Source organism: Thunnus albacares, chromosome 6 (assembly GCF_914725855.1).
Source record: "Thunnus albacares chromosome 6, fThuAlb1.1, whole genome shotgun sequence".
Classification (NCBI taxonomy): Eukaryota; Metazoa; Chordata; class Actinopteri; order Scombriformes; family Scombridae; genus Thunnus; species Thunnus albacares.
The window spans coordinates 6,552,401-6,567,808 of NC_058111.1; the positions used below are offsets into that span (position 1 = coordinate 6,552,401).

Consider the following 15,408-nt stretch of genomic DNA (forward strand, 5'->3'; position numbering starts at 1 on the left):
ACCCTGCAGGGAAAATTAATGACTTCAATAAAAGTGCCACATTTTCCTGTGACGTTTCCCGCATCGAGCTTTATTGGACAAATCTTAATTTGGCTTTGATCAGATCACTAGAGCTTGTTACTGTACGTCTGGACAGAAATGAATGAGGCACTGTGTATGTGTGTGTGTGTGTACGTGTGTGTGTGTGTGCTGATGACTAACTTCTTTCCTTTCTGCAGCAGCCAGTACACAGGATATGCTGTATGATGTTTGTGTCTTTTCAGCTCTGCACCTGTGTAGTTGTAGTTGTACCTGAGCAGGCAGTGGAGATCACAGGGCATATTTTCTTGTTTTCCAGAGGGTCTTTTTCTGCCCATGTTTCTGCCCTCTTCGTTTAATTGTTAGTGTTGGCATTTGGGATTTTTTGTCCCTCTGTCACGGAAGTATGAAGTAAAACATTTGCTTTTCACACTGGCAAATACAAACTTAATTTGTACCACCAAGTTTTGTTTGAACTTCTTCTTTTCCCACAGACGGAACAAGAGCGGACTGTGTCGTTTTTCCCTCTAATGTCCCCATCCAGTCCATTTTTCAACCACTAAATTCTGACCATGTGTTGTTTTGGGCGTTGCGTGTAGTGTTTTGTTTTTGATGAAGTGGTTTATGTGGGTTTGGAGTTTTCTTCTATTGCTGTTTTTTTTCGTTTCAAATTGCTTTTCAAATTTGTTTTTTCTTATCAAAAACAGCTGATCATTGATTTCTACCAATAAGTCATGGCCGATCGTGACAAGCGGCACTCACATGCATATGTGAATATTTTAAACTTCATTGAATGAAATGCAATCAGGGTTTCATCGCAGGTCATGTCTGCCAAACATTTTAAAATCTCTGTAGTGTTTTATGTTTGTCTTTAGCCAACAGTATTTCCTGACTCTGCCTGATGGAAGCTAAGAAGTGGATTTATCACAGATCAAAATATTTCTTGCAAAGCTTAACGTTTGATCATATTCACCTACAACTACTATCAATACATCACACCTTCTTGCAGGATTGCTGACTTACTAGTGCAGTGCATGAAGTGTTTTGCACTGTGTCTGTGTGAGACATCCCTTGTTTTCACCTGAACACTGCTGCACACACACACTGCTAAAAGAATGCAGCCACAAGCAGCCCGGACCACTTCCAAATGTGGTCTGAGCGATAGTATCTCAACGGATCCACAATGCATCTTGGGTGCGTTCACACCTGTACTTAAGAGCTGTCGACTTGTGATCGGATCACCCAAGATGCATTTTAACGCCAGGTGTGAACAGGGCCGGTGGTTTGTATGCTGTGTCCTTGGCTGCTCGCTGCACCTCAGACAAATGATATTCCAGTGGAGGTTTGGATGTGGAGGTGTCAGCAGTTTTAATGACGGGCTGCGGAAAACCTCCACTCATTTCTGAAGCACTGCTTGCCAAACTAATCCCACCAGGGTGTATATGTGTGTGTATGTGTGTGTGTGTGTGTAAGAGAGAGAAAGAAGAGGGAGGGAATATGCTCATGATTGTCTGATTTTTTGTCGCGTTGAGAGTATGTGTGGGTGTGTGTGGATGGTGTGTGAGACTATGTGTGTTGACAGATAGGACTTCACTGGTATGGCCGCCCCAATAGTACGACTGCACACGCACGCACACAAAATGGAAACTTGAGAAGGGACTTGAATGAGCCACACCCAAAATAAAGAGATGAATAAAAAATGTGAAACATATGGTTGCAGTTTGTTTTTTTTTAAGCAAAAGTCCATTATTTTTATGTGTTAAACATTTATTTGCAATAACCAGAAGAAGAACTGGGCCTAGTTAGCATGAGCAGTGTCTAAAATCCTGCTTTAAATATAAAAAACAATAATAATAATAATCTCACACACTCATGTGTAAAAAATACGACCACAAGCTAGGTGTGTCAGCGTGTGATCAAATGACTTTAATCATAAAATAGAAATAGGAAAAGACATTAAAGAGGTGGTGTGATGCTGGGGAATGCTGCAGAAATTGTTTTATTGATCCATTAAATTTTTATGTATGTTAATAAAGTTATTTCTGTGTGTAGATGTTCTCTCTTGTATTTCTATCTTTGTGAGGACCAGGTTTTAGACCTTAAGAGTGAGGACGTTTTGTGTGGTCCTCTGTTCTTCAAAGGGGTTGTTTGAGGGTCAGGACTTGATTCTGGGGTTAAGAATTAAATAAACAACAGTTGTATTTGGGCATGTAGTGTGATGTTTAAGGTGAGAGTTCATGTTTTGAAGTACAAATCTCAGTGTGTGTGTGAGTTTGTGTGTGTGTGTGTGTGTTTGTGCATGTGTGTGTTCGTGCGTGTGTGCCAGCCCCTGATCTGCTACCAGAATGTGGCTGTTTCCTGTGTCACTTCCTGTTTTGGCTCCTTTATTCTCTGATTGGTTGGTTCTATTCTGGTTAGTCATGTCGAGTGACATGTGGGCACAGCGAGTCCAACTCTTAAAATCCTTTTTCCTCTTTGATATCCTGCTGAAGTGGGCGACAAATATTTTGGTGAATAAAATCAACTAAACCGCTGGCTGACACACTTGAAGATAAAAATACACATTACATACAGCATCAATTCATATTATAGTGAGTGTTCAATCTGACTGCTAAATGTAGAAAGTAAAGTCAAATGTTTTTGCAAAGAAAACTGTAATCAAGAGTTAAAAAAAAACATTTACAATGAACTAAACAACTTATTTTAAGTAAAACACTGCAAAATCTTGTAAATGAGACCAGAGAGATTACCCAACTATCTTGAATGATCCAATTTCCAGTTATTTCAGATGAAAAAGCCAAATTTGTCAAATTTAAACCCTTTAGTCATTTTATCTAATTCAGGCTTTGCCACAGAAGTAAGTGGAGGTAAATGTTTATTTGAAAGAAACAAGCTAATATCATCAGCAAAACGTAAAAGGAAACATAAAGTAAGATACAGTCTTTAATGTAGATAAGGAATGAATGTGGGTCTAAGAATGGCTCCCTGTGGGATACTACAAGTGTCCCAATTACTTGTAATATAATCTGGGTCATTCATAAGTCGGTCCATTGGAGCCTAATGTTGTAATTTAATCATGTAATCAAACAAAAACTGTATCAACAGAGTAGACTGCCTTTATCTTGATAAGTTAATGTACCGTAAGTGCAGGCAATCAAAATAATGTGACCAAATACAGACAGAACATCTGTTGTAGGCAAAATTAAACACAATCTAATTTTAGTATTGAGTTTATCGATCTGGCCTGAAACCAACCATCAAAAATGTTTTAGTCATCAGTTTAAATTCCTGGAAGTGTTTGTATCTATGTTTTTTTTTTTCATGTCTTAAATAACTTGGCTCCTGCACTGCCGCTGCAGAGTACAGTATTTCAATGAGACATGAATAAATCCATCTATTTGATGGGGTGTTTATGCATTCTAGTTAGTCACAGCATCAAGAGCACTAAAATTCAAGCAAGAATAAAGTACAGTAAGTAAAAGTCAAATTCTCTTCTAAGAATAGACAAGGCCTCTGTAAACCATAATGCTTCTCTGTATGATTTAGTGTATTTTGAATTTCATTAAAAACAAACAGCCTTCTCGGTCAGCTCGGTTGAGGTAATAGCTGGCAGTCGGTCCCGCTCAGAGCAGCGAGGTTAAATCATAAGTGCTCACAAATCATTCTGCTGCCATCATGGAAAATACAAGTTGCATTAAATTAAAACTGACTTGGTGAGACATTCGCTGAACATGGATGATGGTCTGGAGAGTTAGTTAAGGGGGGGGGGGGCATATTGGAGGAGTAACAACCAAAGGGAGAGTATGTACTTTTTTAATATCATCCATTATCATCACTTTTCCTTTATTACTATTTTAATTTTATATTCCAGCATAGAAAAGTGTACATACTGTAGAGCAAAGGGGGGGGATAGAGGATAAAGGAGCCTCCTAGCAGGTTAATCTGGCCATGCTGTCAGTATTATGAATGGTTACTGTACATGAATCACCCTGTGCTATGTGTGTCAATACATTAGACTCTGATAATGTATGATTAATCCAGATACTCTCAAAAGGGGGCGTTACAGTTCTCTGTCAGCAACAAATAAGTAATAACACAACAACTTTTCCTTGCCTCACTACTCCAGAAGTCTCTACATTGGTCACCAAAACGCTATTTAAAGTTAGTTTCAAATGAGCTCTCGAGGCTTTTAAATGTTAAATATAGACCTGATGAAATAATACCAAAAAGAAGAAGAGAACAGGAATTATTATCCTTTTAATTACAAACACATACCCCCTATATACACCCTCAGTAAGTCTTCTATTTGAATTTTCCTCCACTGAGACGCCTGTTTGTGTTGAAGTTTCTCATATGGAGGTGAACATTCAGGATATGAAGCCTTGGGTAATAAAATGTAATATAAATTTTAACTCCAGTCAGGTTTTTCAACAGTAGAGCGCCAGTAGCAGAAGCAGCGGTTTCCTTCCAGCAACACAGAGCTTTATGTTGTTTGGTAGCGGACTAATCCACCTCTGTGGCAGTCTGTGTTTAATCATTTTCATTGCATTAAATCATCTTTTAATATATTATTAGTTTAGTTTGCTTTGGTTTAAAATAGATGTGGACTGAACCAAAATAGAAACGACAATACATTAACAAACCAAATGGCTCTATTACCATTTTAACCAGCATGTCCTTCAAATTAAACAACAAACAAACAAAAAAACAGTCTGTAACTGCTCTCAAAAACAACACATGTAAGCGACAGATGTAATATTTCATGCACTTACATCATAATTGTTCAATTTTACATACATATATTCTGATAATCTGTAATATTTTTTTATCTCATGTTGCTTTTCTGTCTCTGCTGATAACAAAAATAATACTTCAGATGCTTTGCACATGACTGCTCAATACTTCTGACACACACACACACACACACACACAAACACACACACACACACAGATCTTATTTCTCTGAGCTGCTCATTTTAGCATCATCTAATCATCTTCAATATTCCATTACTAAAACAATCGATAGCTGTCGACCAGCTGAGAGACTGAGCGCAGAAAAAAAAAAAGATGAGATGGGGAAGAGACACTTTAAATATTATTACATCAGACTGTCAATTTAATATTTCATCCAGATTCATTTTGTGCTTAAAACTCAGCATCTCAAAAACCTCCCCTGTATCATCCTGATTCTTCAGTATCACCTCAACTGCGGTGGTTAAATAGTTAGTCGGAGTTAAATGTAGTAGCTTAAATAATAAACTCTTTGTTCTCATGTTAGTGTGAAGAACAAGATACCTTTCATCTCATGTTGTACTAAAGCCTTTCTGTTCCAAAACTCTTTGCCTGCAAAATTTGTGAGAATTTGGAACACACAGTCAGTCGGTACAACCACAGAGTAATTCCACGTTCAGACAGAAATAGTTGAACCCGGCTCAAGTCAGGGGGATTCAAACCAGCAACCAGAGAGAGGAAAGAGAGAGGGGGAAAAAAAACAAAAAAAAAAGGCTGAAAACGGACAGACCTTGGCCTTGACTGTGAAAGACCAAAGTCATAATTTTCCAGAAAAAAGTCCATTTGAATCTTAAAGCCCCCTCCAACAGTACACAACCTAACCAGAGCCCACACCCATGAAATGTCAAACATTGGACATCTACTGCACTGCGAGTCAACGTAAAAGCTTTTTAGCACTGACAATAGCGAGTGGCAGACTATTTTGGTGCTGCGAGCGGTGACATTAAGAAGAATATTATCGATTAAAGGGGAAGTAAAGAGGGCGGAGGAGGGGTTGAAAGGCACTGAAATGAGAGAAATGAGACGGAGAGAGAAGTGGAAAAAGATACAGAGTCATAATGTGAGGAAGGCAAAAGGTCGGACAGCAAATAGATAGAGAGAAAGAGATGGTAATAGAAAAAGAAATGAGGGAAGGAAAATGTGAGAGAGGAATGACAGATAACGTGAAGAGGAACAAGCTGAGACAAACAGAGAGAAAGAATAAAGAAGTTGAAAGTGAGAGACAGAAGAAGAAGAGGAAGGAGGATAGAGAGATAGAGGTTTAATAGGCAAGAAAAAAAGGAAGACAAACAAAGAGGCAGTGAGATGGTTATTGACCATCTGAAACTGCTCTAATGCTGGCCACAGGTGCTGCTGTTTCCACATTGGAGACATGTGTGTGTGTGTGTGTATGTGTGTGCATGTGTGTCTAACAGGGCTAACAGTGTTTACAGACAGACAGCGGTGACCTCATCACACCCTGGGTGCATTTAGATGCGGCGTCAGACTGTCAGCAGTTACACAAACACCGCACACACACATTCACACACTTCTGATCTCCGTATCCCCCTTTCTGTCTCTTTCTTTTGTCCTCTCTTTTTGTTTAAATCTTCCTCTCGGTCTGCAGGCCATCAGCCGTATCATTTCATCAGCACTCAGGGATGTGCTCCAATGCATGATGCTACCGAAACTCGCACTACAATGTTAGGTCTTGAAAGCTTGTTGATGCCAGGATCCCTTTTTCCATTTGAAGAAATGCACCAACAAACCATAATCAATTACACACTGTGTGACAAGAAGTCTGGTACCAGTTTGTACATCCAAACTAAGGTGGCTGTTGCTTTCGGTTTTGGTCCTTATTCTAAACTACGCAGGGTTTTTCTCACCCAAAAACTGAGCTTTTCAGAAATAGTCACACTGGATAAATCTTATCAGCCACTTGTTTTAGTGTAGACAAGAAAAACAACTTTTGAGTTTTGAATAAAAAGTTACAGCCCTTAGATGAATGCCTCCACTTCTGTCTTTCGAAAGACTTAAGCAACTGCACTGCCTCTGAAATTCACCTCATGTTCAATCTGACCACAACATCAGACTCTCATCTGACTTTACTGTTGGGCTTCCAGCATATTTAGTGAGGAGAAACCTTGAGCATACAACAGTGAAAAAAACGAAAAGAAATCCAGTTTGGACTTAATTTAGAAGTGTAGATAACAGTCTTTCCCCCGGTATCCAGGGCGATGACAGTCTGTACACCAGTATTATAAACCGCAGTGTTTAAAGATCCCAAGAAATGAGGATTTACACTTCCTAGAAACACTCTGTTACTGAAAAAACAGTGCACTTTCAGTTACTTCATACTGCACTAGTGGATGTAACTAAAAGATACCAGCCATAATGCATTTTTAAACAATCATGTGAGCTAATCAAACCACCTTTGTCTCAACAACTAGTAGCCCATTGGTTGGTTTACACTTAAAGAGGACATATCATGCATATTTCCAGGTCTATATTTATATTCTGGGGCTCTACTGGAATACCTCTGCAAGATTCAATAATAATAATAATAACTTAGGTTTATATAGCACCTTTCAGGAGACCCAAAGATGCTTCACACAGTGAGGCAGACAAAACAAATAAAACAAGAACAGAAAATAATAACAGCAATGACTGCCAGGGATGACATAGTTAACTAGAGGCCATAGGCCTTGGTGAACAGGTGGGTTTTTAGGAGTTTTTTAAAAAAGTGTCCAAAGATGCAGCTCTGCCAGGAGAGAGTTCCTGAGGGTGGGGGCCGCCACACTGAAGGCTCTGTCCCCAAAAATTTGCAGGCTGGTGTGGGGGGTTGGAGAGCAGACCTGCGCTTGAGGACCACAGATTCCAGGATGGGATATAGAGGTAGAGGAGGTCAGACAGGTACCGGGGGGGGGGGGGGGGGGGGGGTGGAGGGATTTGTAGGAGAGGAGGAGAATTTTTTAGGAGATGCTGGACTTGATGGGGAGCCAGTGAAGGTGGATGAGGGTGGGGGTGATGTGCTGCCAGGGCTTGGTGTGGGTGAGAACCCTGGCAGCTGAGTTCTGCACATACTGGAGCCTGTCCAGGGATTTTCTGGGCCCTGGACAGGACTCCTTTGCAGTAATCCAGACAGGAGGTGATGAAGGCATGGATGAGGAGTCTGAGAGTGATGGCCAATGTTTAGAAATGTTTTTAAAGTGGTAGAAAGTGGATATGGTGATGGATTTGATGTGTAACTGGAATAAGAGGCTGGAGTCCAGAATGACACCCAGGTTGCAGACTTGTGGGGATGAGCAGATGGAGCAGAGGAGAAGATCTCCAACCTTCCAGAGCAGCGCCTTAGGAGCCACAACCATGAGCTCTGTTTTGTTGCTGTTTAGCTTGCGTAGCTTATTTACCTTACATTTATTTTACATTTATCTAATGGTCCTATATGCAGCCCCTCAGTTCAGCCTCTGTCTGAAAGAGGCCATTTCAGCTCCTGTCTCTTTAAGGCCGCCCTCCCGATGAGCCAACTCTTGGAAACTGCCCCGCGGCAGCCTTCCGGCAGCTCCGGAGGCTATGTAAACAAACAATAGTAGTAAGATTTCACTTATTTTTCTCCTTCTTTACTCAAAATACAAACTTCATGTTCGAGCCCGAATATGATCCAAAATATGCAAGTGGAAAATGCGAAACAACCTTACAACAACAACAAAGACGAGTGAACGGACGGCCGTTTGCGGGCATGTGCCAACAATCTGACGTCAGTCCATTGGGCAAGTGGAGGTAACTTTGCAAACGGAGAGTTCAGAGCAGGCTGAGGCTCTGGCTTTTGAGTCGGAGGCGATATTTTATATACATTCACCTCACAAAAAGCATGTTATGTCTCCTTTAAGACTGATTCCTCGCTGTTCTGTTTTAACAGAACAAATGCTTCACTTTAAGGACATAATAATTCAATGTCATGGGATCTTTAAGGTTTTTCAGTAGTAACAAAAGCTGTTTTACCTGCTAACTTTCAGTAAGAGTTTAACTTCTTCAAATCCATTTAATCTCAAGATTAGATTCACCACTAATTTGATCTCAATTTTAAACTTGAGGTGTCAGCTAAAAGGCACCACTGTACTTATCAAAGGATAAAAAAAAACTGTTCTCCGTTGATTTCTGAAACTGTGAAAATCTCTGCCACTGACACACAGCTTGATACTCACCTACATTAACTGTAGTTTATGACCTGAAAATCTAATGAGCTAATGACGCCTATTAAAGACATATTAATTCTTCACCCCTTTCACTGTGATGAATTAGAAGCAGCCAATAATTTTCTTATCATGGATCACTTAATGAAATGATGGCACAGTAAATGTCAGATCATTGACGCCAGGCCAGTTAACTATAAAACCTCATTCAAGAATAGACTAGAATATAATAGAATAAAATAGAGGGCAAGAATGAGAACAGTGAGCTCAAACCAACTGAGTTTCAAAGTGAGTTAAACAGAAAAGTTCATGGTGGCGTTTCCGTTGCAATGTGAGGAAACCAACTGGAACTGAGACTTGTGGGCAAACAAATAATTGTTATATCACCATGACGACAAACAAAGCAGAGGTTGGCAGGAGATATTGTTACTGATGCAAATGAGCTCTTGACTCTGGGAAAACAAAAGCGGAGTCGCCCACAATGAAGCACATCAGCATTAAAAACATCACTCTCAGCTGGGAGACCTCCGATTAAACGTTGAGCTACACTTTACAATGGACTGTTCAGGATGTGTGTGTGTGTGTGTGTGTGTGTGTGTGCGTGTGACTGGTTAGGGGTAACGTGTGAATTGAGATTAGGTTAAGCTTAGGGTTAGGGTTTGGGTTAGGATGTCCACAATAAATGGAAGTCAACACAATGTCATAATATGCAACCGTGTGTGTGTGTGTGTGTGTGTGTGTGTGTGTGTTTGTGTGGGTGAGTGGGTGGGTGTGGCTCAAACCACCGTCACTTTCACTAGTTTACAAGTCATCCCTCTAATTAAGAGACCAGAAACGTGACACCTGTCAGCGTCTGCAGAGCAATTATCCAATTAGGCGAGCTGTGAGGCTGCAGGCTTATGTTTCCCACCCCTAACTGGACAAAAAACATCTATCTGTCCATCCATTACTTCACTGTGTGTGTGTGTGTGTGTGTGTGTGTGTGTGTGTGTGTGTGTGTGTGTGTTAGTCAACTTGCCAGTTAAGTATCAAGAATTTCCCTGGTATATAATTTATTCCAGCACACTATACTAACACTTTTAACATTCACTTTACTGTACAGTTACAGCAGATTGACCTGTTAAGTGAAAATCATGCATCTCCATGTTGTCAACTTTTCTGGAATTAACATTATAATTATCAATATTTATGATATTCTATGACTCAATATATGTGTCATTGTTTGAAGTGTTGCTGAGTTAACTGAGAATTAACACCAACTTTGCTGCACTACGCAACTTTTAGACTCATTAGCTTGTTGTTTTTGTCCTCCAGCTACACATAGACTGTGTGGTTGAGTCTCACGGCTCTCATCAACCCCTTCATATAAGACCATTGTTTCCAGTAAACAATCTCTCTACAGACTGGATATTTTTCTCAGGAGTTGGTGGAGACCAAACAAAAATAAAAGGGGGGTGAATACTGGACTTCAGGTGGACAGAGACATGAGTCCAAATTAATACATTTGTTGCTATGTGTCTGCTGGCTGCATATTTAGTCTATTGTTTGTTAATTTATTGTTTGTTTATTCTGTATTGTCATCAAAAATTAAGAATTTCACAGCTTGAGAACTTTGTCAATTTGCTCCAAAAGTACCTGAAATGAAGTTATACAGTACAGTCTGTCCTCTGTCTTTAAATGAATTATTCAACCTGCACCTGCTGGAAATCCGAATGTATGGATCTGAAGAAAACTAGTCAAATGAAACAGTGTCATGTTATATTACAGTATAATGTGAAATTGTGGTGCAGAGGGTGTCAATCATCCAGTCGTGCTAGCCGTTAGCATCATTCTCTACTGCCGCAACCGTTCTGGCCCTTAATCACAATGATTACTTAACCACAGAGGCTCTTAAGTGCTGCTTATCAGACCTCCTCTAGAGAGCAATTACACCATCATTGCTCTATTTTTCCACATTCACCCTTGTTTTTTTTAACTTCCTGGCCTTTCCCCTCAATCCATCATTCACTGTTTTCCTATCACATCTCTTTTCCTCTGTTGTCCTTAACTATCAGCTCTCCTCTCTTCTCTGACCTTCTTGTATCCTTTATTATAGTTCAATAAAGTGCAGATCAAAGAACTTTAGTTTTTTATTCTCCTGTCCTCTCCTCTTTTTCCATTCATCCATTTGTCCTTTTCTTCCCTTTTCTTGTCTTATCTCTTGCCCTTGAACATTCTCTCCTTTCCTGTCGTGCTCTACATAAAGTGATGTATGATGAAAACAGAGGGGAATAACAGGACTCAGAGTAAAGTCCTGAGCTGCCAGGTGGCAGCTTTCAGAGCCAACCAGTACCACAGCATGAGGGGAGCTAAGGCTTTTTTTCAAATCTGTGTTGTTTAGACTCTGGTTAGTTTTTGCCCATCTGGTATGATTCCTTTTAGCAGATCTGAACCCAGCAATCATACTCAGGTTGTGGACCAAAACAGCCTCACAGAGACCCATTGTGGGAAGTGGTCTCAGTCCGGTCCCAAGCTGTTCGTTTGTGGTGGGAACGTGATCCAACCTCAATCCGACCCAACTGCTTGGCGTACTCTGTGAGTCTGAGCTAAACGTCACCCATAGGCAGGTGTGCTTTGCATAATGGGATACTGATGAGTGAAATCAGCAGTTGCTAGCAGCTAGCCGGAGAGTAAATCGAGGTCTGACGTGGAACAGCATCGATATTTGGACAGTTAAGATCGTGTGAACGTTCACACGTGGCTTTCGGTGATGCATTTTGGTCCACTTGGGGTTATTTTCGTGTGTGTGTGTGATTGGTTGGTGGTTGGTTAAAGGAAGCAGGTACATAAAGCTGGGGCTCTTAGCTGACCACGGTCATCCTCCTGACTTCAAGGTCGGAGCTAAAACTGAACAGATTATCTTTCCTACAAGGTCAGAGATAGTTCAATACAAGCAATAGAGGAAGTCGGAGGGTAGAATATTGTAAATGATGCAATATTCCAGTGAAAATGAGACAGAACGAGAGTCAGTATTGCTGTTGTTTCTGTAAATTCTTTATTAGTCATTTGATTACAGAATTACTTGCTTTTTCGTTTTTATTACGTTTTTTGCTATCACCAGATTGCATTTTATTTGACATTTATTTTAGTGGGAAGAAAAAAGGAGAGATTAAACACGAAACTAACTCAACCACCTTCCTGTTGGACTGAAAGATTGAAGGAGGGAGGAGAAAGGAGAGAGAGAAAGAGAGGAAAGAGTGCAGACATAGAGAAGAGAGAAAAAAAAGATTCTACTGCATTTTAATATTACAACTGTTGGAGTTGAAAGCAGCAATTCTGAAAGAGGAACAGAGGATTCATTGTGCTGACTGTTTACTAAAAAGACCATTAAGGTCTGTTGAAGCATTTCCCTGCAGCTCAATGAGGCACGATGCTTTCCCGGAGATCACTGTCTCTCTGCCTGAAGTGGCTCATTTGCTCGGCTGTTTAACGGCAACGTAGTTCATGTACCCATTTGTGTAATACATGCGTCACAACAGGAGCTCTTCGAGGTTTATTTTTTTTAACCCTAGAAATTGTCAAATCAGAATAATAAAGCAAATATCGTTCGTAAGTCTTTGCAGCATTTCTTCTAGTAGAAACCATTGGTCAGTGGCCATCTTTCATTTTTATGTGAGAATCAACTTCCACAGATCGAGTTAATCCATCACAGTAAACATGAATCCATGATGGTTGATATCCGTGTTTTGCAGCCTAGTCTCACCAAATAGCGTATCAATGACATGCTAGTTTCTTAAGTCATTTCGCCTGTTATCACTACCCTTTTTTTTTTGCTTTTCACATGTCATTTCACGTTTTCACATTTGAGTGACGGGAGGAAGTGAAACATTCAGATGACGTCAATATAGTTTGACTTTCTTTTGTTTCATAACGTGATTTGGGCTTATTAGGAGGAGGAAGATTGAGTGGATGGCGAGATAGTTAACTGGCAAAAGGTCAAAAGTTGCAAAAGCAGCAGGAGAGAACTGTTCAAAACCACCAACTGGACATTTTTACCGTAACATCGGGACATTTTAACCTGACGTTTTTACTGTCATGTCGGGCATTTTACTGCCGTTAAACCAGACATTTATACTGCCACATTTTTACTGCATTTTACTGATCATTTTAACCCAAACCATGATCTTTCCGAATCCTAACCAAGTAGTTTTTGTGCCTGAATCTAACCAACGGTGTTAGATGACACGCGAAAAGCTTAAAATGCGTAGACATGACACAAAATGTCCTTAAAGTGATGTGCTGTTTATATGCCATCCTATGAGATCGCATTGCAGCTGCGTTACAAATTCCTGTTTCTTCTGACATTAAGAAACTGAACTCTTGTTAGGAAATAATCCTTCAAAGACACACACAGAGTATCTACTGTACGCCAGCGCAAAGAGCTTTGAATTTCAGACTGTGACACAAGATGAGTAACAGTGAAAAACCACAGTACAAAATGTGTAGATGAGCAGTTTAACACTCGACCAAATGGCAAACTTGCAGCTTCCTTACGTGTTTATGTTTGTTTATCGTCTGTTTCTGGCAGAAAAAAACACATGAACAGGACACATGAACACAGCACTGTTGAGCAGCAAAATCTGGAGCCCAACCTTCATCTGACTGTTCCACCAGCAAATGAACACAGCACAGGTGCTATGGCAAAAAAAATCTGGATTGTCAACAAATTCTAATTAACCAATTAAAAGGCAATTTCTTTGTTTGTTTCTGAGACTGACTGACAGACATACTGAGGTTTGAAAACTAAGATCTACAGACTGCATTTCAGTAGTAAGAGAAAAAAGGACTGTAATCCCATTTCCAAAGAATCATTGGGGAACCCTTCCAACTTGGTTTCACCCAAAATAAACTAAATTCTAACCGGCAAATAACACCAAAGTTGGTTGTCTTGTGACCTAAAAGAATGAAGCTCTGGCCCTGCTTGCACAGAGCGATAGTGCATGTAGTCAGGGAGGTTCAGTGACAAGCAGCTGATATAGTTGTTCAAGTCTCATGATTTATTAATTGTCTGCAGTCAAAACCCCCGGAGCTGTAGCAGACACATAAGCGCCCACTATACTGTAACGTCAACGCAGCTTTGCCTGTTTTCCATTTACTAATGCAATTTGACTTGGTTTGCAACAAGTTAATGGGCCAAAAAAACAGCCTGCTGTGTGAAAAGTGGAAGTGATGTCAGACTGAATACAAGCTCGAGTTCAAAGTCGGGGGAAAGAGCAGAGGAGACGTTTCTGTATGGCATGTTCTGACTTAATTTCTTTCTTTGATGTCTTAAAACCCCTCCGACAGTTTATCTTGTACAGTAAGAGCATTATGTTCACTTACTGTGACGTGTTTAATCCAGATCATAAACACTGAAGCAATGTGTGACTGAATGTTATGGGATGTGAATATGCTGACATACTGACCTAATGAGCCAGGAATAATCCTAACAACCACAGAAAAACTACAGAAAACATAGATAGATAGCTAGATAGATAAATAGATAGATAGATAGCAGGTTTATAGTTTATGATGTATTTTATCTGCTATGGCATTATTATAATATTCCTATTTGTGTATCAGTGGTGCACATTAAATTTAAAGAGAACACTGTATGTATGATTCACCGCTCTTATGTATGACATTTAATGTATATAAAAATACCCAGGCTATAGCAATTCTTCACATTATGATTACCACTGTAAAGATATTTTTTCCTTCCACTAGCACATAAAGAACACAGGTGACAAAGCGGTATATAAATACATGTTTTGTATGTAACGTCTGAGCTCATTCATCCTACACAGCACACAGCTGAATTACAGCTTTTTGTAGCAGGTGACAGTATCACTAACACTTCTTCCTCTCTGGCTAAAGAAAACAGTCAAGAGAAAAGAGTAAAGAGAGGCAAAGCGCTGTACTACTCACATTCAGGTTCCCGGATCCACCTCCTCAAAAACCAGTTCGTATCCATCCAGAGAAAAAAAAAAGGTCATTTCATCTCAACCTCCACGACAAAAAAAAAAAAAAAAAAAACAAGTGATGATCCGGTGTAACAGCCAGCGCAGCGCAAAACAGTGTTAGCAGAGCGGCAGCAGCCGGCAGACTGAGAGACACGGAGGAAGAGAGAGAGAGAGGGAGAGAGAGAGAGAGAGAGAGAGAGAGAGAGAGAGAGGGCGTAACAATAAGTGAGAGAGGGAGGGAGAGAGCACTGCAGAAAATACTGTACATTAGTAGCACTTAAATACTAATAGTAGTACTTGAATAAATATGCTTAGTTACTTTCCACCAGTGTTTATTTTTGATTGCTGTGATGAGCAGCATTCACTCACTGAGCAAAATGTTTTATTTTTATTTTGTTCATCTACAAATTACAGCTAAATATATGTTTTTATTTCCATGAACACAG

The 15,408-nt window shown here is 40.0% G+C and overlaps 1 protein-coding gene across 1 annotated transcript in view; it reads right to left on the reverse strand.

Moving 5' to 3' along the window:
* Positions 1 to 15,088, reverse strand: part of gpr4 (G protein-coupled receptor 4) — a 49,679-nt gene extending 34,591 nt beyond the window's left edge. The window contains exon 1 of the mRNA XM_044355295.1: positions 14,928 to 15,088. The gene's annotated coding sequence lies outside the window, so the exon portion shown is untranslated. The remainder of the gene's footprint in view (positions 1 to 14,927) is intronic.
* Positions 15,089 to 15,408: the final 320 nt, after the last annotated feature.